This window comes from Sminthopsis crassicaudata, chromosome 1 (genome assembly GCF_048593235.1).
Source record: "Sminthopsis crassicaudata isolate SCR6 chromosome 1, ASM4859323v1, whole genome shotgun sequence".
Lineage (NCBI taxonomy): Eukaryota > Metazoa > Chordata > Mammalia > Dasyuromorphia > Dasyuridae > Sminthopsis > Sminthopsis crassicaudata.
In genome coordinates, this window is record NC_133617.1 from 577,335,264 (window position 1) to 577,357,795 (window position 22,532).

Consider the following 22,532-nt stretch of genomic DNA (forward strand, 5'->3'; position numbering starts at 1 on the left):
AATTTATATACTTATCCTTTCCATATTATGACTTTTCCCATCACAGTTTTGATATATCACAGATTTACATAAGAAATTAAATGAAAATTTTTGAAAAATTTTCAGAAGCTACAGATGATACACAAAGATCAGCAGATGACACAGAAAAAGAAACTAAAAATGCATAAAATATATACATAAATTGTATAATATTAAGAAAAGGAGAAATTTGCAAAGCCAGGAGACTTTTTCTCTGGTACAAAGGGAGAGAGAAAAAAAATTTACATGGATTTTCCATATTGTGGAAATGCCATACCCCAAACCCTACAATGTGGAAGGGTATGTACCCTGTTGCTTCTAATTATTAGGGGCTAGGAACATTGCACTCAAGCAAGGACAATGGTCCCCTTCACTGTTACAGCCCACAATCTCAATAGAGTAAGAAACAAATGTTTATTTTCTGATCTCATTAATGAATGTAAAGCTGCCCTGTTATGTCTAAATGGTTTTCTTTGATTTCTTGTCAAAAATCAAGCACTTAGTACAAAAGTAGAAATATCTTGACAAAATCCCAAGAGAGGTGATTAAATGACATTTTCACATTATTTCCATGTGATCTGGTAACTATAAGTCCATTAAGTTTCCCTGCAGTTTTTATTTTTATTTTTTAATCCTCCACCTGTGTGCATAAATGTACATATAGGCTTCTGAATATAATTATACCTTCTGTCTAGATTTTTGATGTTTCCTAGAAAGCATCAAATAAGTGACTAGATTTGAATGACTAATGGTGAAGCATTCTTTCTACCTTTTGACAGTTGTGAAAGATTAGAAATGCAGAATGAAACAGACATTGTCAGACAAGACCAATATGTTGTTTTATTTTGCGGGACCATTTGAAGAGCTTCTAGTTTAGTAAATTAATGAATAGTGATAGATTTTCTATATCTATCTATCTATCTATCTATCTATCTATCTATCTATCTATCTATCTATCTATCTATCTATCTATCTATCTATCCATCCATCCATCTACTATCATACCTATTTACCTATTCTATCTGCTATCACATCTTTCTATATACTTAACTATAAGAGATCCCAATTAGTGTGAATAATGAATCCCTCAAGTCGTTGCATACTTTTGAATGAGCACTTTCAAAATTGTAGTTATGTAAAATATGGTAATCCATTCTAATATGATGCAAACATTCAGTGTGAACTCAAATAATTGAGCCACATCAGGTTTAGGGGATCTACTATTTGCACTAATTGAGACCCAGCTGTACCAATTTCTTAAATACTAAACTGTATAACAATTGCCTGTATGTTACAGAAATTAATTATTTCTTGAATCTTTTCCTTATTCTCTTTGAATGTTGAAATGTTAGTGTGTTGATGATTATTAAATTCACAATAAATATTTTTTAAAATGAAAGGATCTGAGCCTCTAAGATATTCTTCCTTTAACCTGGTTAAGCCCAAGGTATTGCTCTGAATATCCTGGAGATAAAATTTGAGCCTTGCTCAGAAGTCAGACTAAATGTACTATAATTTGGTGAAAGCACAGGGAACATTAGTAAGAGCTATTGTGCCTGATTATGTATCACAGTTGGTGATGTATTTTTCCCTTCAGTTTCACTCAATGTAATTCACATGAGGGGGCCATTTCAGTCATTCTGATTTATATCTTGCCACTGGACCCAGATAGATCAGGGGGACAGAATTAGGCTGATGGTTTTGCACAGCCCAGCCTCACAAATCCAATTCACTTGCAAGTCATGACATCACCTTCTTGATGTCATGGTCCTCTTATGAAATGAAGGACAAACAACAACAACAATTCACACAAAGGGGATGTGAATGCTAACATCCAAACAAATGAAAATAAGTTGTTAGAATCCTCTGCATTGCAGAGAGTTGTGTCTTTTTTTCTTTTTAGAGTTCATAAATTCTTTTTAATTTTTTTATTAAAACTTTTTATTTTCAAAACATGCACAAATAGTTTTTAACACTCACCCTTGCAAAACCTTGTGTTCCAAATGTTTTCCCCTCCCTTCCTCTTCTCCTCTCCCCAGATGGCAAGTAATACAATATATGTTAGACATGTGCAATTCTTCTATACCTATTTCCACAATCATCATGCTGCACAAGAAAAATCAAATCAAAAAGAGAAAAATAAGAAAATAAAAAGTAATCAAACAACAAAAATGGTGAAAATACTATTGTGACCCACACTCCGTCCCCACATTTCTCTCTCTGGGTGCAAACGGCTCTCTCCATCACAAGACCATTGTCACTGGTCTGAATCACCTCGCTGTTGAAAAGAGCCATGTGCATCAGAATCGATCTTCGTATAGTTTTGTTGCTGTGTATAATGATCTCCTGGTTCTGCTCATTTCTCTTAGCATCAGTTCGTGTAAGTCTCTCTAGGCCTCTCTGAAATCATCCTGATGATTGTTTCTTATAGAACAATATATTCCTTTATATTCATATACCATAACTTATTCAGCCAACTTATTCATTCACCCAGTTTCTAGGTTCCTGCCACTACAAAGAAGGCTGCCATAAACATTTTTGCACATGTGGGTCCTTTTCCCTCCTTTAAAAATTCCTTTTGATATAAGCCCAGTAGAGACATTGCTGGATCAAAGGCCACGCACAGTTTGATAGCCCTTTGGGCATAGTTCCAAATTGGAGAGTTGTGTCTTTTAAGTGGTGATGACTGGAGTGTAGTGGGAATGAAAAAATAGAGGAAATAGGGTACCAAATGCTCTTTCTCTGTTGCTTACTAAAACCAACACTTCATTATTTGCCTTGATATATTCAATCAAGCTAGCATTTATTAACTATCCACCGTGTGCTAGGCACTGTGCTAAACACAGTTGCAAAAAGACAAAATCCAATTTCTTGTCTCAAGGAACTACAAACAATATGTGGGGAGACAATATGTGAACAATTATGTATGAACAAGACATCTATAGGATAAATTAGAGATAGTCTCAGAGGGAAGGAACTAAGATTAAGGAAGACTGGGGAAGATTTCTTATAGAAGGCAGGATGTCAGCTGAAATTTAAAAGAAATCTGGGACGTCAGGAGGTGGAGATGAAGGAGAGCATTCTCAGCATGGGGTTCAGCTGGCCAATGTCCTAAGCCCACGTGCTGAATGGGGAGATGGAGTGTCATGTGTTAGAACAGCAGGGATGCCACAGGCACTTGTTTAGACAGTACATGGAAGGGAATGTGGTTTAAGAAAAATGTAAAAGTAGGAATGGGTTGGGTTATGGAGTGTTTTAAAAACAGAGGATTTTATGTTTTATCATGGCAGTTATCCAGAGGCACTGGAATTTATGCCAAGGTAACATAGTATATGTATTGAGAATACTAGAAGAAAGGAAAAACTATGCAAGGAATTGTCATTTTTAAAATGGATTTAGACCTTCCAAAAACATAGAATTAAATGTGAAAAGGGAGTCGGATTTTAGTGGATGGGGCACTGGATTTGGAGTCAGAAAGACCTGATTTTAAAGCAGTTTAAGACTTAGACAAGTAACTCTTATCTCTCTTGATATGCCCTTGTATGAAGTTTTGAAGGCAGATCCTAGTTGGCCCCATCCTTTTTGCAGTATGGTAAGGTGCCTGAGGAGGACGGGCTTTGCCATCTGGAGCAATCCCTGACTTCTTCCTCCATCTCCTAGAACATGGGGGTGCTAGCCTTGGTCCTGCCTGTCTTCTGCTTGTGCAATCATAGATTAGGAGCTGACTTCAAAGCTTTCTTGTAATCCTGACAGATCCCAACTAATTACTGAAGATCACACTAATATCAGGCCTCCTGGACTCTGATTGCTACCTTCCTTGTAAAATCCCCTTCCCCCCCCCCCAAAAAAAAAGACTCAGCTATTGCTGTTTCCTGTGGTTTTGATCTATTGAGCATAACATCATTTCTTGATGTTGCCAAGGCTGAGATTCTACTGTTTTGGGGGCCTGTTTATTGGTCTAGCCTGTAACCCCTCAATTCCCATCAGCACTCTTACAAACTTCAGCCTCCCCTTTAACATATAACTGCCATTCCTGGAACATCCCTGATTAAAGGAAATGCAATCTTTGGATAGTTACTTGTATTGTCCTGGAATAGATGAAGAGCTAACTGGTATTGTTTGACTGCTAACAGTTTACTATAGTCAGATCTTGATCACTTACCACAGGAGGTCAACATAAATATCATATAAGAAAAAAAGGGTAAAGATGAGAAGACATGGCATTTTTGAATACTCAGCTTTTACATGATCTTTAAGTGAATTGCAATTCTGAAAAATGGCAAATGAGTAAAATTAAAGACCTCTCTCATGATCACTTAGTGAGGTTTATTTTTTCTGTCAATTAAATACAATGATGAAACCAAAAGAGTAGTATTGTTGGATGAAAGGGTATGCACCATTTTATAGTCCTTTGGGCCAATTTATAAGTTGTTCTCCAAAATAATTGAACCTTATTTTCCTTTTCTTTTTCTGAGGCAATTGAGGTTAAGTGACTTGTCCAGGGTTACACAGCTAGGAAGTATTAAATGTCTGAGACCAGATTTGAACTCAGGTCATCTTGACTTCAGGGCTGGTGCTCTGTACACTGTGCTACTTCACTGTCCCTGAACCTTATTTTTATATGATATGAGATCAAAGAGATATTTTAAAGAATCAACACAATAAAATTCATTTGGAAGAAAAAATTATGGAGACTTTTAATATGGGGTCCATGAATTTCTTTTAAAAATATTCTGATTAAAAAAAACTAATTCATTATAATTAGCTTCTTTTGTAATCCTATGAATTTTTCCGTTATATTTTTAAAAATTCTAATAAAGGATATATAGATGTCACCAGATTGCCAAAGGGGTCCATGACAGAAAAATACTTAAGGACTCCAGATTCAGAATATTAAGGAAAATATAAGGGAAATAATATTAAAAGTTAGGAATGAAGGGGGAATAGTACTTGTATACTTCAAACTATATCATATGGCAATATTCAGCAAAACTATTTGGTAGAAGTTAAAAAGCAGAAAAATAAAACATACTATACCAGAAGGAATTAGAAACCAGAAAATATAAGTTATCTAGGGAAAAAAAAATTCTGAGAAAACAGAAAAGTAAGCAGAAATTAGGTTTAGAGCTACATTTTATACAATGTACAACAATCAGTTCAAAATGAATTTATAGCCTGAATATTAAAAATAATACCTTAAAAAGAGAAATAAATCTTATACCTTTGCACAAGGGATAAAACTAAACACAGGATAGAGGCAACTGTAAAAAATGAAGTAATCTTGACTGTGAAATTGAGAAACTTTTATATAAACAAAAAATGCAACTAATATCAAAAGGGAAGTGGTCAGTTGGGAAAAAATCTTTATATCAAATATCTTTCATAAGTGTCTAATATCCAAAATATTATATAGACAATTAACAGAAATGCATAAGATCAGAAACTGTTCTTAATAGATATGTGTTCAAAGAATATGAATAAAGTTCTTAAAAAAAGAATTATTAAAAACTGTGAAAGAATGCTTCAAATCACTACTACAAAGAAATGCGTATCAAAGCAATTCCAAGATTTTAACTCATACTTAGCAACTAGCAACATTACAAAAGATAGAAAAAACCATTGTTGGAGGAATTATAGAAAAATGGGCATGCTAATTAATGACAACGGTAGAGCTGTAAATTGGTCTAATCATTTTGAAAAACAAACTGGAATTATTCTAAGACAATAACTAAAATGTCTGTAATTTTTGACCAATGGATTCCACTGGTAAGTATATATCAAGAGAAAATAATGGCAAAAAGAAAGACATTATATTCTATATATATCAAAATATGTATGGTAGCACATAAGTAACAAAGAATTGGAGGGAAAGTTGCAACCCAATTACTGTGGAATGGTCAAATAAGTTGTACATTAATTTAAAGAATGTTATTCTATGGATAGAAGACCAGTCCTGAAATCTGGAGGACCCGAGTTCAAATCTGCCCTCAGACACTTAACACTTCCTAGCTGTGTGACCGTAGTCAAGTTGCTTAACCCCAATTGCCTCAACAAAATAAACAAACAACGACAAAAAAGAATGTTATTCTGTTATAAAAATTATGAATATGATACAAAGTTAAATAAGTAGAATTTTTAAAATATACTCAATGATGATGACAATGTAAGTAGAAAGGATCACAACAAAAATAATAGAAACTGAATACTATGAAATTGTAATGATCACACTTGATTTCCAAGAAGAGATTTGAAAAGATTTGCTTCTTTGTGTGTGTATGTGTGTATGAGTTTGTGGAATAATATGCCTAACACCAGACTTTTTCTTTATTTTTATCAATTTGCTTATCTTTTATCAAAAGTCACATGAAAAAAATGTTCTCAATCACTATTCATTAGAAAAACATAAATTAAAACAACTCTAGAATACTACCCATCTCACATTTAATAGACTGATAACATGAAAGAAAAGGAAAATGAGAAATGTTGGGGGGTGTAGAAAAATAGAGATATTAATGTATTGTTGGTAGGGTTTTCAACTAGTCTAACCATTGAGGAAAACAATTTGCCAAAATGCTATAAAGCTGTGCATATCCTTTGACTTTGGTTTATATGTCAAAGACATCAAAGAAAGAAGGAAAGGACTTCTGTATATAAAAGTATCTATAGCAGCTTTTTCTGTAGTGACAAAAAATTGGAAATTGAAGGGATGCCCACCATTTGAGAATTGGCTAAACAAGTTGTGTTACGTGATTGTGATGGAATACTATTGTGCTAATGAGCAGCAGGACAGTTTCAGAAAAACCAGGGAAATCTTATATGAACTGATACAAAGTTAAATGAACAGAACCAGGAGAGAATTGTCCATGGTAATAGTAATATCATAACAACGATTAACTTAATTACTCTGATCAATACAATGATCCAAGACAATTCTAAAGAACTTATGATGAAAAAGAGAGAACCAATGAACCAAGTGCAGATTGAATCATGTTTTTTCACTTTATTTTTTCTTGTGTGTGTGTGTGTGTGTTTAACATGGCTAATATGTAAATATGTTTTTCATGATTTCCCATGTATAGTCAATGTATTATGTTCTCAAGGGATTGAGAAAGAAGAGAACTTGGAACTCAAGATTCGAAAAAATGCGTTTAAATTTTTAAAAATGTAATTGGAAAATATTTGATAAAATAAATAGAGAATACTTTTAAAATTTAGCTTTAATTTATAATTATATTTTATTATAATATTATTTATATTATATATAATTGTAATTATAAATTATTATATTTTAAAAATTAGCTTTATTTATTCCTATTTTTTTTACTTCATGTACAAAACAATCAAAAAATGTTTCCTGTTGATACTGATGTTCTTTCTACAAATGTTAGCAGAAGTCTTGTTCTACTAGTTTTACTAAATATCAAAATACTGAAAAACCTCATTAGTGAAACCACAACAAAGATAAGGAGATTGTTCTCACCATCAATATCTGGGAATAAGGGAGATGAGGAATTTATATTGCCAGGTAGTTGATCAATAGGCTTATTTTGAGAAAGTGTTTCCTAAATTTCAGTTATCATTTCTGTTTTTTTGTCTCTTCTTCTCTCCCTCTCCCTTCTCCCTAACTTTTTGCCCCTTAAATTATCCATTGCTTCCTCTTCCTCTTCCTCCTCTTTCTCCTCTCCTCCTCCTGCTCTTTTTCTCCTCTTCTCTCTTCTCCTCTCTTTTCCTCCCCTCCCCTCTCCTCTTTTCTCCTCTCCCTTCCTCTCTCCTCCTCTCCTCACTTCTCCTTTCCTCACTTCTCTTCTCATTTCCTCTCCTTTCCTTTCCTCTTCTCTCCTCTTTTCTCCTCCCCTCTCCTCTCCTCTTTCTTCTACTCTCCTCTCTTTTCCTCTCCTCTCCTTTCCTCTCTTCTCTCTTTTAATGTCTTCTCTGTCTGTATCTCTTTCCTTCTCTCCTTCTTTCCCTCTCCCTCTCTGTCTCCCTGTCTCTTATCTCTCCTTCCTCTTCTTCTCTAGCTTCTTCAGAGAAGGAAAGGCCCTCAAGAGACTGGGTTGACCTAGGGTGAAGTAACATTCATCCTGTAAACCTGAGTAGTGAAGCTGTTGTGAAAGGGTAAAGAAAGTTTGAAGCTGGAGAAACCAGAGAAATCATCTATTTCAACTTTTTTATTTTACAGGTAAGGAAAATGCAGCCCAGTTAGTAACATCCCAAAAGTCACATCTCTAGTTATTGGCAGAGTGCTGGACTCTTGGATCCCAGATGAGAAATTTTTCCTCATCAGCATGATTCCTCCCAGAGTAAAGAATCTAAGCAAGATAAAAATCACTTTGCAACATAGAATACTATAGAAAAACTTAATGAAAAGGACAAATCATTGACATGCCTGAGGTTTCCTAATAAATCCATGTTGTAGGAGGAAATAGCTGATTCAGGGGGACAGGCTTTTGATTTCACTGATAAAAGGAACTCCTGGGGAAGAAATTTTCTATACTAATGCAGGTCTTAGCCATCTTATCAATTTATGCTTTTCAAGACTTGCCTGGTAGCCCTAAGAAGTTAAATGTATTTATTATTCAGGATCACACTACCAGGATATATTAAAAGCAGACCTTGAATTCTAGTCTTCTTCCTGATCCTGAAACGGGCTTTCTGTCCACTAGGAAACACTGCCTCTCCAGTTGGTATTCTAACATCATTATTCTCATTGGTATCCCATTCCAATGCTAGGTACCTTACTGTCACTCTCCCAATTTGCCCCTGAGACACCTTTCTTGGACTTTCTGCCATCCCAGAACCACCAGTACCATATACAGCAAGACTTGCTTGGCTGACTTCTAGTCTGGTAAAAGATCAGAGATTTCTTTCATCATCTATTTAACAGGGGAGTCAATAAAGATCTTTGATTCAAAGGATGTGACTCTATCACTTTCTCTGACATATAAATGGTATTCATCCAACACTTCCTTCAGCAAATCACATTGGGGCAACCTGACAAAGCTGCAGATGGACAGACGCTTTCCCCACATTGTTCTACAAACACAGCCAGGTCCCTGGGGGAAAGAAGAGAAATCTTTTTGCTTCCACTTCCTCTTTGTTTGTTTGAAGGATCAAGAGAACACAGTTCCATTTTCAACAAAATTTAAAAAGGAAAATCATGAAAAGAGCCAACCATCTCCTTATTTTTTTTCTTAATATATTGTTGCATCTAGTGAAACGGAAATGGTGAGAACTGCTGATATTGAAGCCGCCTGGGACTGCAGTAGGTCACTCCCCAGCTATCAAACAGGCATGTCTTCCTCCCTATGCAGAACGAGTTTGTCATGTGTCTAGAAGTTGCTTTTGACTCTGCTCTGTTTCACAAGATAAAATGCCAGACTTTGACTTGGACTTTCACCTGGATGCCTTGTGTGGTTAGCAGGGTTTTGGTGTGAAGGTTTTAGAGAAGGTAGGAGAGGTCCTGTGTATTGAGATTAAAGCACCTACATTCTAAGTCTAGCTTTGCGGTTTACTATCAGGTTACTTTGGGTAAATCAATTAAATACACTGAGCCTCAGTTTCCTTATCTGTAAATTGATCCCTGAGACTGTTTTCAAATTGCTAAAATCCTGGAAAAAGAAGTCATTAGCCATGTATCCAGAACCATACCTATTTTGACCCACTCCAAGGGCAAAGACCTTTCCTTTCATAATTTTTTGGGGCAGTTTGGTGGCTCAGTGGATAGAGTAGTGGCCCTGAGTCAGGAAGAACTGAATTCAAATCTATCCTCAAACACTTACCAGCCATGTGACTCTGGACAAGTTACTTACCTCTGATTGCCTCCCAAGAACAAAACAAAAGAATTCTTTATTCCTTTCTTTCCTCCTACATTGTGTGGGACTCTGAGAACACTGAAGCTTAGAGTCAGTACAAACCAGAATTCAAATACTGTCTTAGTACATATATGACAACAGCCAAATTATTTAAGATGTTGGTAGTTATTTCTTTTGGAAAATGGGAATGATAATACCTGTAGTACCTAGCTTAGAGAGTTGTGAGGATGAAAACAGATGATCTTTCTAAATCTAAAAGGGTTATATGAATGTCAACTTTTACTAGTCAGTTTAGCAAACTTTTTACATTTATTCATTAAGCACCTTGCTACGTCATCATTGTTATCATTTTCATCATCACCATGTTCTTATTGATTTTGGGGAGCTATCCTATTGCTACAGTGCTGTTTCATTTATGTCCTCCTTTTGCACCCATGCAGGTTTCCCCTATTTCTGAAATGTTCTCCCTCTCTCTCTTAGTCTTTCCTTGTTGAAATTCTTCTGTTCTGTCAAGGCTCAGTTTAGATGCCCCATGGCATCTTTCCTGAACCACCCAGCAATAAATAAAATGATCTGTTTGTCTTCAAATGTTCCCAGAAGCCTTTATTTGGCACTCTCCACTTTTTTTTTTAATCATACCCTATCTTCAGTTAGAGTTGATTGTTAAATTTTTCAGTATGAGCAATTGCATCTAGGAAATACACAAACTACAAATCAAGGATTGATTTATCATTTTGTTAATTGTCTAAACTTTTGACAGTCTCAGAGAAAATGCTAATAATGCAGATTAAAATTAAAAGTGTATCATTCATATATTTTGCCCCAACCCCAGCTAGTTGTTCAATATCTACTAGCCCATCTTTGCTGGTCTTATATTAGGATTTATATTCATTCATAGGAGTTAGCACAGTTTTGGATTTAAGTCCAGGGCATAAATTCTAATCCCATATCTGCCTATGTGACCTGGGCAAGTCTGAGGCTCTATTTTCTCATGGGTAAAATTAAACATCATATTATAAGAACTTTCTATTACTATGATATTATACTCAATCTTCATTTGTTAGTCCAGGGAATCTTTACTGTTTTTGTGTGTCATGGGCATGTGGACAAAATGCACATTGGTGAAACCCGCAGATCTTTTCAAAGAATAATGTTTTTAAATTGATAAAATATAATGTTACAAATAATGTCATATAATATTTAAAATATAATATACAGAGAAACCAATTATATTGGTTGAAATAGTTATAAAACATTTTTTTTATGTTCATGGGCCCCAGATCAAAAACCCTGAATAAGTTAGACCAAGCTATTTGAGGGAAGTAAGTTTGGTATTTATAAACTTTTTAAAATCTGGGATGGGTTAGCATAGTTCCTCATATATAGTAGATAGTTCCTCATATATAGTAGATAATTAAATGTTGAATTGAATGGAGTAATCTAATACCACTGGAAAATGAAGCACTCTGTACTTAAGAAAAATTTCCAAATACTTAGAGCTTCACTCTTTAAATAAGTGGTAGTGGGTGAGTGTAATTATTTTCCTTTATGATTATTTATTTTCTTTACTGTAACTTTTTTTCTCTTTTTCACTTTTTCATTGTGAAATTAATTATAAGCACAAGTCCCTTAATCTGTTTGCCTTGATTTCCTCAACTGTAAAATAGGGATAATGATACCCCATGCCTTGAAGATCAAATGATATGTTTGTAAAAAAGCACTTAGCATAGTGTCTGAAATTAGAGAACTTCTTATTCTTTTCCTTCCCCTTATTATCTTGCCCTCCTTCATTTCAATATACAAAAAAGAATAAAAAGTAAACTGATAGAAGAAACAGCAAACTGCAATGTTATTTATTGTTTGAGAAATAATCATATATTACATTTAATGAGTGTAACAAAAGTGCTCCATTTCGTGAACTTAGAAAAAAAAAGTTTTATGGATGCCCTTTTTTGGTTACATATCTATCACGACCCACCTACATCCACATCCCTTCTCCAGGTTGGAACCTTTATAACAAACATATCAAGTCCAGGAAAACCAATAGATACGTTGTCCCAATCTAAGAGTATCTATTTCACTTCTGCATCTCATTATCTCTGTGTCAAGAGGTGGGAAAAATGTTCATCACCAGTCTTTTGATGTCATTATTGTTTGCTACTTTGATCAGAGTTCTAAGGTTTTTCAAAATTGATTTTCATGTTATTTTTGTTGATTTTGCATAAATTGTTCTCCTAGTACTGTTTGCTTCAATCTGCATCAGTTTAGACAAGTCTTTTCATGTTTCTCTGAATTTGTTATAGCCATCATTTCTTATGGCACAATACAATTCCATTATATTCATGAATCTTCCTGACTCTACATCTGGCATTCTATAGACTGCCCCACCTACCTGCTCCCGCAAAACTAATCTGTAGAGGAAGCCATTGATTTTAAAAAAGAGTGGTATGGAGGACATGGGGGACTGTTGAGTGGTGGTGGAATGTCTAAGGAATATAAAGAGTCAAATTTGGCTTAATTGGTGAGTTAATTCTGGAGAGTATGGTCAGGTAAGTCTTGAAGGGTTTTAAATGCTAAACAGAAGAGTTTCTATTTGATTCTCAAGGTAATAAAAGCCACTGGAATTTATTGAGTAGGAGATTAATCAGAGTTGTGCTTGCTGCATATCACTTTGATAGCTTTATAGAAGAAGAATGGATGTGGTGAAGGGCTTCAGGCAGAGAAGCAATTAGAAAGCAATTCCAAGAGTCCAGGTGAGAGGTTATAAGGACCAGAAGAAGAATGGTGGCCATTTGAGTAGGCAGAAGAAGAAGACTGATGGGAGAAATGATTTGGAGTTCCAGTGGAAGGAGTGCTGGAGTCAAAAGACTTTAGTTATAGACTTGGCTTTTCTATGAACAAGCTGTGTGATGTAGAGCATCTTAATTCCCCTCTCTAAATGTGCTTCCTATTCCACATAATAAGGGGGCAGGATAAGATGATCTCTAAAATCTCTCTCTACTTTAACACTTATAAGATTGTTGCCCCATGTGGTTAGGGAAAATCAGATTACTACTGTGTTTAAAATTATGTGAAATATGTCCTGTGTCTCTAAGTAAAGTAGATGAACTTTATGACAATAGTTTTTGTTGGACTAGAGGCAACTTACATGTATGTCTGGTTTTCTACTTGTTCCAGTAGAATGAGGTTGCCAAAAATCTAGTTTCAGATAATTAAAGTTTTTATTATATGTGGAATAACTAAAAAGATTTAAAGAAAACATATAGTTAACCTCTGTCATCTTTGGGCTAGAACACCAGTCTGAAAGGTAATAGAAAGGGAGCAGCTAAGTGGCTTAATGGATAGAGCACGGAGACAGAAGGACCTGAACTCAAATCTAGCCTCAGATATTTACTAGTTGTGTGACCCTGGGCAAGTCACAACTTTAATTGCCTCCCCCCAAAAAAGGCAGGGTGCTGGATCCTATTAAATCTAAACTCCTTGAGGGGAGGCATTTTCCTGCCTCTTTTGATGCTGTCGGGGTTTAGCACAGTGCTAACTTTTCAATTACTTAATTTATTGAATGGAAATAATCATACTTAACCCACCTACCTCACAGGGTTATTGTGTAGAAAAATGAAACATTGGGATGTTATGTAAATATGAATTGTTATTATACTAGATATACAGGTAGAAGTAAATACTAGAAGAGATTCCAAAGACTGCTTATTCCAACCCTTCTATTTTATACTAAAGAATGAGATTGAGTGACACAAAGATTGCATAGCTATGATTTGGTAAAATCAGAATTAGAATCTAGATCTGTACAATGGCTAGCTTGCTGGGTCTGGAGTCAGAAAGACTCAAATCTGGTCTCAAACACTTGCTAGCTGTGTGACCTCGAGCAAGTCACTTAACCCTGTTTGCTTCAATTTACTTATCTATAAAAAAGAGCTGGAAAAGGCAAGGGCAAGTCACTCCAGCAGCTTTGCCAAGAAAATCCTGAAAAGAAGTCACAGAATCAGACATGACTGAGAAATGTTCAAGAACAAAATTTTTTTACTAACATTTTATACCTTCTTAGTTTGGAGAAATGACAATATAAGAAAAGAATACTCTTCTAGATAAATGTTTGCATGCTAAACTTAGACACACTTGCCACATCTTGAACTTAATCTTGTATAGCATGTATCCAGAACTGATGGGAGCCTCAATCTCTCCTTGTTTTTATTTTTCCTAGTATTCTTTCAGTTTAAGCCCTTGTTTAAAATCCAAGTTTCTCTGATGGAAATTACAAGCTCTATTCACTTCTCCTCTGGTTAACTCAGTGATTAGAAGAAAGGGAAACATCTTCCTGAGATTTCTAGATTGGCACTGTGTGGAACATACAATTAAGGAGGGCTGAGTTCAAATTTTGCCCCAGAAGCGTACCAGCTGTGTGATCCTGGTACATCCCTTAACCTCTGATTGTTTCGGTTTTCTCTCCTATAAAATAGAGATAATAATAGCACCTGCCTTACAGGGTTGTTGTGAGGAATCAAATGAGACAATATTCATAAAATATGTTGCAAATTTTTAAGTATCATGTAAATGCTAGTTATTATTTTTTAATATAGTGGACATATTCCTATATGGAAAAAGGAGTAATAAGAAAAGAATTGCTTTTCCCATAATACCATAGGAACAAGATGCTGATACAGAAAGATACATGTCCTTATAATGCTCAGGGTCCATAGCATGGGCTCTGAGAGGAAGAGAGCAGGAATCTCTGGGAAAGAGAAGGGAAGTTATGGATAAGGAGAGGAAGGCATACTGAAAATGTAAAAAAAAAAAAAAAAGAGCAACAGAATGGGATGAAATGTCAAAAATAAAAGGGAGGCAACAGTTTCTGGGTATTGTGGTCAAGCAGATCCTAGGCCAAGCAGAAATGCAAGAACAGGCCAGATTGGTTGTTGACAAAGACAGCAGGGAGACAGACTGCTTGGACATTAGACTGAGTGAAGGAGCAGGTGTAGACCCCAAGAAAGCATTCCATGGGAACATAGATGAGTTCTAGTCTTGCTTTTGAGACTTCTATCAACTGTATTAGTCTATTTATGTAAGTTTTTATGTTGTTATTCAATCATTTCAGTTATGACTAACCCTTTGTGACCCTATTTGAGTTTTTTTGGTGTATGTGTGTTTTTGTGGTGTGTGTTCAGACTGTTTTGTTCTTTCCTTCTCCAGCTTAATTTACAGATAAGGAAACTGAGGCAAAATGACTGGGCAAGTCACTTATATAGGATCACACAGCTAGTAAGTGTCTGCTGCCACAAAGTCTTGCTGACTCTAGGTATAACACACCACCTAACTGTCCTTGAGAAAGGAGACTGACCCTCTAAGAAGCAAGGAGAAAAATTGTTTTCTTCCTATCTTTTTAGCATAGTACAATAAAAAGATGATTGCACATGAAACTACAAATCTACTATGCACTTCTTACTGTTCTTTTCAAACATATAATAAAATTTTTATGTAAACATCTTTTAAAAAGTTTTTCCTCCAAGGAGGGGAAAAATTGGAACAAAAGGTTTTGCTTCAATGCTGAAAAGTTACCCATGCATATATCTTATAAATAAAAAGCTATAATAAAAAAATTAATTTTTTAAATTAAAAAAAATTTTCCCCTTTACTCTCCTCTCTCCCCTTGCCCTGCCCTAGAGATGGCTACCATTAGACACAAATAAGATATATATGTATGTGTGTATATACATATATATATATATGTATATTTACATATATTTATTTTTATTTTAATCTCTCCCTATTTTAACTGGGATTTAGTGATGAGAACTATACTTCTGTTCTTAGTAATCAATGTGCTTCATGTTCAAAATGTTTACTGGTAGCCTTGGCTACTTACAGGTGAGATGAGTACATTAGAAATGAGACCAATACAGATGTTTTCACAGAGAGTACATCTGGGGAGGGGTGAATATGAGCCATAGGGATTGTCAATATTAATTCATTATTACAATGTAACCCAGTCCATATGTCCTTAGTCTCACATGGGTTACATAAATATTACAATCTATCACCTAATTCCCAACAAGAAAAAGTATAATTTTGTCACTGTAGGACTAAATGTCTTCAGTCCAGCCATCCATGTCAGTTCTAAGTATTTTAAGTTTCTGGGCAGAGTTTCCAAAAAATGTTGCTGGAAATTAAAATTAAATTAAATTTAAATTAAAAAAAAATTAAGCTTCCCATAAAAGAGATAGTATCTTTGTGGTACATAAAAAGCAGGATTTGAAGGCAGGAAGAACTAGGTTTGAGTCTTACCTTTCTGACACACACTGGCTGTGTGATCCTTCACAAGTCAATTAATCTTTTGATGGACTAGGCAACTTTCTAAGATTATAAGTTACAAAGATGTGCCAATCTATGTTAAAGGAATTTTCTCACTTGAGGCAGGATGTTCTGGAGCAAGTTTGGAGGGGTTCATGAGACTGTCAAATTTTGAATAAGTATATACACTTTGAAAATTGGGAAATGCTATAAATCAGGGTTTCATTTTTTTGTTTGATTGCCCAAACTTAAGACGATGAATAAAATGTTTTTAATGGAGAAAATGTTTTTTTAAAATGCAGATTAAACTTAAAAGTGTGTCATATAGGTGATGCAGTGGATAAAGTACTGGCTCTGGAATCAAGAGGATCTGAATTCAAATCCAACCTCACATATTTACTAAGTATATGACCCTGAATAAGTCACTTAACGATTGCCTTTAAATTAAAAAAAAAAAAAAAAAAAAAAAAAAAAAAGTTTGTCATGTGTACATCCTCCTTCCTCCCCACCCAGGAAATCAGTTGTTAAATATTTACTAGCATACCTTTGCATGAGAGTTTCTTATATATTAGTGAAATCACAGCTCTAATGAAATCCTTTCCTCTAAAAAGAGAATCTCTAGTTTGGACTGAATTGGGAGACCTATTGCAGGGGAAATCACAACTTCTCCAGATTTTTTTCATTTTTTCCCCTGTGCAACACTCTTAGCTTTTTCCTTTCCCTTGCCTATAGGTACTATGCCAGAAAAATTCTGGGCTCTGTTACTGAACTAGAAACAGGGGTGAGGGACTAGCTGGGAGAGAATCCCTCCATTCTCTGAAGTAACTAGCAGAAAGCAGCAGGAGGTGATGAAATTCATAGTCTGTCTCAGCTATAAGAATTTTCCTGTTTGAAAATGAAAGAAGACTCAGGTTCTGTGTGAGGCAATGTAATCTACCCAATTCAAAGGAGCAGACAAAAATCAGGTATCCATCCAAAAATGGTTATCAATAAAATTTCAATGACAGCAAGCAGACTTTGTGAATGTATAGATAAGATTATTCTTTAGATATAATGATAGATGACTAGGAAAAGCACTAAATATTTGTATTTTGTATTTATTTTCTTTTTCATTGAATGTAATCTTTGGACTACAAATTATAGAACAGAAAAAGGCAAGCAAAGAAGAACATGAAATAAATATCAGATAGCATATAGTTGCCCTCAATGAATTCTTGTCACAAGGCCCACACATGCATCCCAGGGTATTAACAGAATTGGCAAATATGATCACAAAGCTGGTGATATTTTTGAAAGATTGTGAAAACCCCAGGTAGAAGATTGATGGATTCTGGGTTTAGATTGAAGCATATTTTCTTTTTTTCTTTGTTTGCTTTTTCCTCTTTGCTAGAATATAGCTATATATGGAAATGTTTTGCATGACTTCATACTTTTAATGGGTTTCATATGTTTTATCTTCATAAGGAATAGAAGAGGGGCTAGAGGAGGGAGATAATTTAGTACTGAAAATAAAAATAAATTATATTTAAAAAAAGAAAGATTGTGGCAAATGAAGGTACTATAGGATTGAAGTAGGGAAATGACCTAAATTTTAAAAAAGAGACACAGAGAAGAATGTAGAGCCTGCAAGCTATAGACTTGTCTCTATAGTGGGCAAAATGTTAGAACAAAAATTTAAAGAAATTTAATGGCAAAATTAAAGGGATGACTTATGAACAGTTAGAAAGTGAAGTAGTAATCACTAAAAGTCGATATAATTTCTTGAAATCAGATCATGCTAGACTAATTTGATTTTTATTTTGATAAAAGTAATGAGCCTGGCAGATGACGTGAATGAGGGTACATTTGCACTTTCAGCTAATTACTTGACAAAGTCTCTCATGTTTTATTTGAGGATAAAGTAGAGAATTGTTTTTATTTTCCCTTATACCTCTGTCTTAGGATAGAAACAAATGGGGGATGCATTTGTTAGCCTGGAGTAACTTGCAACCCACTTCACCCATGAATCAAGCTCCTAAGAGCAGACATTCCTAGATTATAATGTAAACTTTTATTCATTAAGGGTTATTCTACTCATTGTATTTGTAAACCCATTGGCTAGCAGTGTCTAGCATGTATTATAGACAATAAATATTTGTTGGTTAACTAATTGGTTTGAACAAAAATAGTAGCAGCCAAGACAGTATTAGAGCAGGTTGTATTACACAGGAATACATACAAGAAATTTCATCTTACATCTATCATATTGATAAAGATGACAAAAGATGAAAATAACAAATGATGGGGTCCGGAAGAACTCAGAAGCACTAATGTACTATTTGCAGAGCTATGAATTAGTACAGCTATTATGGAAATCAATTTATACTAGAAAATAATCTTAACTGCACATATGCTTTGACCAAGTAAGACCACTACTAAGCTTATTACCTAAGGAGGTTAAAGACAATTAATCAATAGAGATAATATGCACAAAAAATATTTATAGCAGCTTTTCAGTCCTAGCAAAGAATTGTAAATAGTAAAAAGAGATCAAATATATGAAATATTTATAGCAGCACTTTTGTGGTAGCAACAGAGCATGTCCATCAGTTGGAAAATGACTGAAACAAATTGTAGTACATTAAAGTACAAAATATTATTGGTCCATAGTATGTGATTACTGTGAAGAATTTGGAAAAATTTGAGAATTATATGGTCTGATGCAGAACAATAATTAAGAGAAATTTGCATGATAATCACAATAATATAAAAGATGATAATATTGGAAGACATCAGAGCTTTGATTAATTCAGTGACTAATTTATGACTTTTATATATTAGCTGTCATGAAACATGGCTTCCTCTCCCAGTGAAGTGATGGTGAACTATAGAGCTGAAACGAGGTGAATTATGTCAGATCTGGCCAATGTGTTCATTGGTTTTCTTTAGCTGTACTTTATTGCGAGGGAAATGTCTCTTGTAGGTGAATGTGGAAGGGGAAGATGCTGGAAATTAATAATCCTTTAAAGTACATCAATGAAGTGTTTGAATATGTGATTTTAAAAAAATCACTTTCCAAATATGCTTTGTCCATTCAGCATAGAGTAGGGTGTGTGTTTAAAGAATATTTCTTAACTTTAGCTTGCTATGTGGACAAAGTAGGATCTAAAATTTTACTTGTAAATGTGACCTCAAAGCCTAGCCAGAGAAGAGAAATTTGGGGAGCAGCATCAGGCTTAGGTATTGTCTAAAAAATAATCCCAATTTTGAAAGTTCAGGGGTCTGATTCTTTAGAAGCAGCTGGTGTCATGGTGGCTAGATGATGAGTTTGGATTTAGAAATAACTGAGTTCAAATCTGACCTAAGACATTTACTAGCTTTGTGGATCTGGGTAAGCCATTAAACTTCATCTGTCTCAGTTTCTTCAACTGTGAAATGAGGATAATAAGAGTACCTATTTCTCATTTCCTACCTATTGTGAGGATAAAATGAGGTGACAATTTTAAAGTACTTTGCATAGTGCCTGGCAAATAGTAGTATTTAATAAATCCTTCCTTCTTTTCTTCTAGAGAGATAAGTAGATTTGGTGAGCAATACACTTCTTGGAGAGAGAAAATTGTCTCTAACCATATTGTCAAAATCAAATAGGAAGAGCCCTGCAGGTCAATATTGACTTGGAAAACCACAAAACAACAATCTAGATTGTATTGTATTTTTATTTGGTTAAATATTTCCCAATTAGGTTTGACACCTCTGGCCCCTCAAGACCTATCAAGGTTTGGATTATAGAATATCTGCATTTTGCTCTATACTATGGCTTGGAGTTATTCAAATAGTGCAGGTCCAATAGGAAGGATTTTTTTTTGTTTTTTGGTTTTTTTTTCCTGAAATCCCAAAATATGTTTTTCTTCCAGAGAAAGCTCAAACTATAAGGCAGGGAAAAAGAATATGTAAAAGGGACTACACATATGGGAGAGACTAGATCTAGGGATTCATTATATTGGCAGGGCATTTCTCTCCTGGCAAACTTAATTTCAATTTCTTTTTGAGGAGAATCTGAAGGACTCTACAGACTACAATCCCAACAGAAGAGGATCCTATTGATTGAATAGGGAAGAGAATCTTATTGATTATTCATATCTACTCTGAGTTGCTCTTTATAGTCTCCTATGAATCTTTTGCATCTTCTAAATTGTCTTGATGAAAAAAATAGATATAATGGCAAATGTATGAGATAAATATAAATATAACATATAAAAATAAATATAAAGGGAAATGCAACAATCCTGAAGTGAAAGGCAAATGTAAAGATCATATAGAAGAAACCTAGATATAAATCACACATAAGCTACATTTGAAGATTTTCTAGAGTACATTCTTGAAGAGTGGCAAAATGAGCTAAGCAGATATCAGTTTTTTTGAGCTACCCTTGAAATAAGAGCCAATCCATGTGAGACAAGAGTCTTGAAGGAAAGGGGAAGAGCTGGACCAGAATTTACACATAGAGAGCATGTTTTTCAAATTTATAAATTATAAAAAGCTTGAAAGAATGCAAATATTTAGAATAAGTGTGAATCCAAAAAGACCTTTGAAGATGAGAATAAAGGGCCAAATCTAATCTTGTGAAATGTAATAGGCACAAATATAAAGTTCTACATTTGGGTTCAAAAAAGTCAACTTTGCAAGTTCGAAATAGACAAGAATTGATCAGGAAATATTTACTTACTGTGAAAAAGACCCAGTGGAGTAGGGGACAAGAAGGTTTAGTGGATGAAATTGTCAATAAGAATCAATTATTTTCCAGGCATCCCTAAAGGCTGTTGTTATCCTACTTTGTTTAAATAGAAGCCCAAATGATGCCCCTGTAAAACTAGGGGGTATTGCAGGTAAGAGGGCCGGAATTTGTAGTCAATAAGACCTGAGTTCAAACCTGGTCTTTATTAGCTATGTGACCCTGGGCAAACAAATTAAGCTCTCTCTGTCTCTTTTCCTCATTTGTAAAATGGGGATAATAATTGCATCCAGCCCCTAGGGTTGCCATGAGAATCAAACAAGATAACACACATAGAGAACTTTGCAAACACCAAACTTGAAGCATTGTGCAAATACTGGTGGTTGTTGTTATTAATCACTCTGGTCCCAATTTGACCATTTGTATGAATGGGCTGTTAGTTTAGACAACCTAAATCTATGATCCTAATTTTTTTAACCAGAAAGATGCCTGTGTATTTTACACCCCTCAGTCTTTCTTTCCTGTGTAGTGCTTTTTAATGCAGAGAAAGAAGAAACTTTCTTCTATGTCCAGCTCAGCTGAAGCACACTATTGTCCATGAAGAGCTGAGGGGAAAATTATAACCTCAAATATTTCATGAAGCTTCAATTGTTCATCATTTGTTTTCAAAAAGGACCAGTGATATTATGGTGTGGGGTCAGGATACAAGTTTAGAAAGTACCAGTAGTCTGTTAGAAAATTTGAAATGGAGATGTCTCTGTGTGGATCTGATGTGACATAGTTCTTTTGTGACATAGTAATTCTCTTTTGCTCACAGAGTACAGCTTCTTCTTTGATACCAGCAAGCTATGCTAGGCTGTCCTGGCAGCATCTCCCATGTCTTATAATCATTTCTAAAATTCTTCAGAAAGTGCTAGAATTGCAAGCTGAGCAGATACAAAGGGATTTGAACAGGATTTTTCTGAGGAACCTGTCTACACTGAGGATGCAGCTAATCAGCTGGACAGACAAATGGACCATAAGCTGGGTACTCCCAATCTTCCTCTGCACTGACAGTTGAGAGTATGCTTGCAAGAGACAGAGCCAAGGTGGTATGGTAGAGACAACAACCCAGCCAAACTCTACTAAAATTCCCTTCCAAGCAACTTCAAAATAATGCTTCAAAAAAAAATCTGGAGGGGTAAGGTCAACAAAAGGTTGGGGTGAAACATTTTTCCACCTTGACAATTTAGGAGGTTAGCAAGAAAAGTCTCATCAGGTGGAGGGCCTGCAGCAGCTTTGGCAGCTCTCAGCCCTGAGACAGTATAGACATCAGAGAGAGATTACAGGGAACCCTTTGCTGGTACTGTGTGCAGAGCCTGGAACTGTTCCACAACTTTATTGCCCATGTGCAGTTCAAAGTCAAGAAATAGGATGAAAAAAGGAAAAACAAACAAACAAAAAGAACTTGACCATAAAAAGCCAATAATGTATTAAGGAAGACCAAGATACATACTTAGAAGACAATACCATGAACAAAACTACAGACAGAACTTCAAAAAAAAAATGCTAAGTGAACTCAAATCCAAAAAAAGAACTCCTAGAAGTATTAGAGAAGAATGGTAGAGGAAAAAATTGGCTAAAGAAGTGAGACTGACACAAGAAAATTATGAAATTAATTATATTAGTTAAAAAAAAAGGCAAAAAAA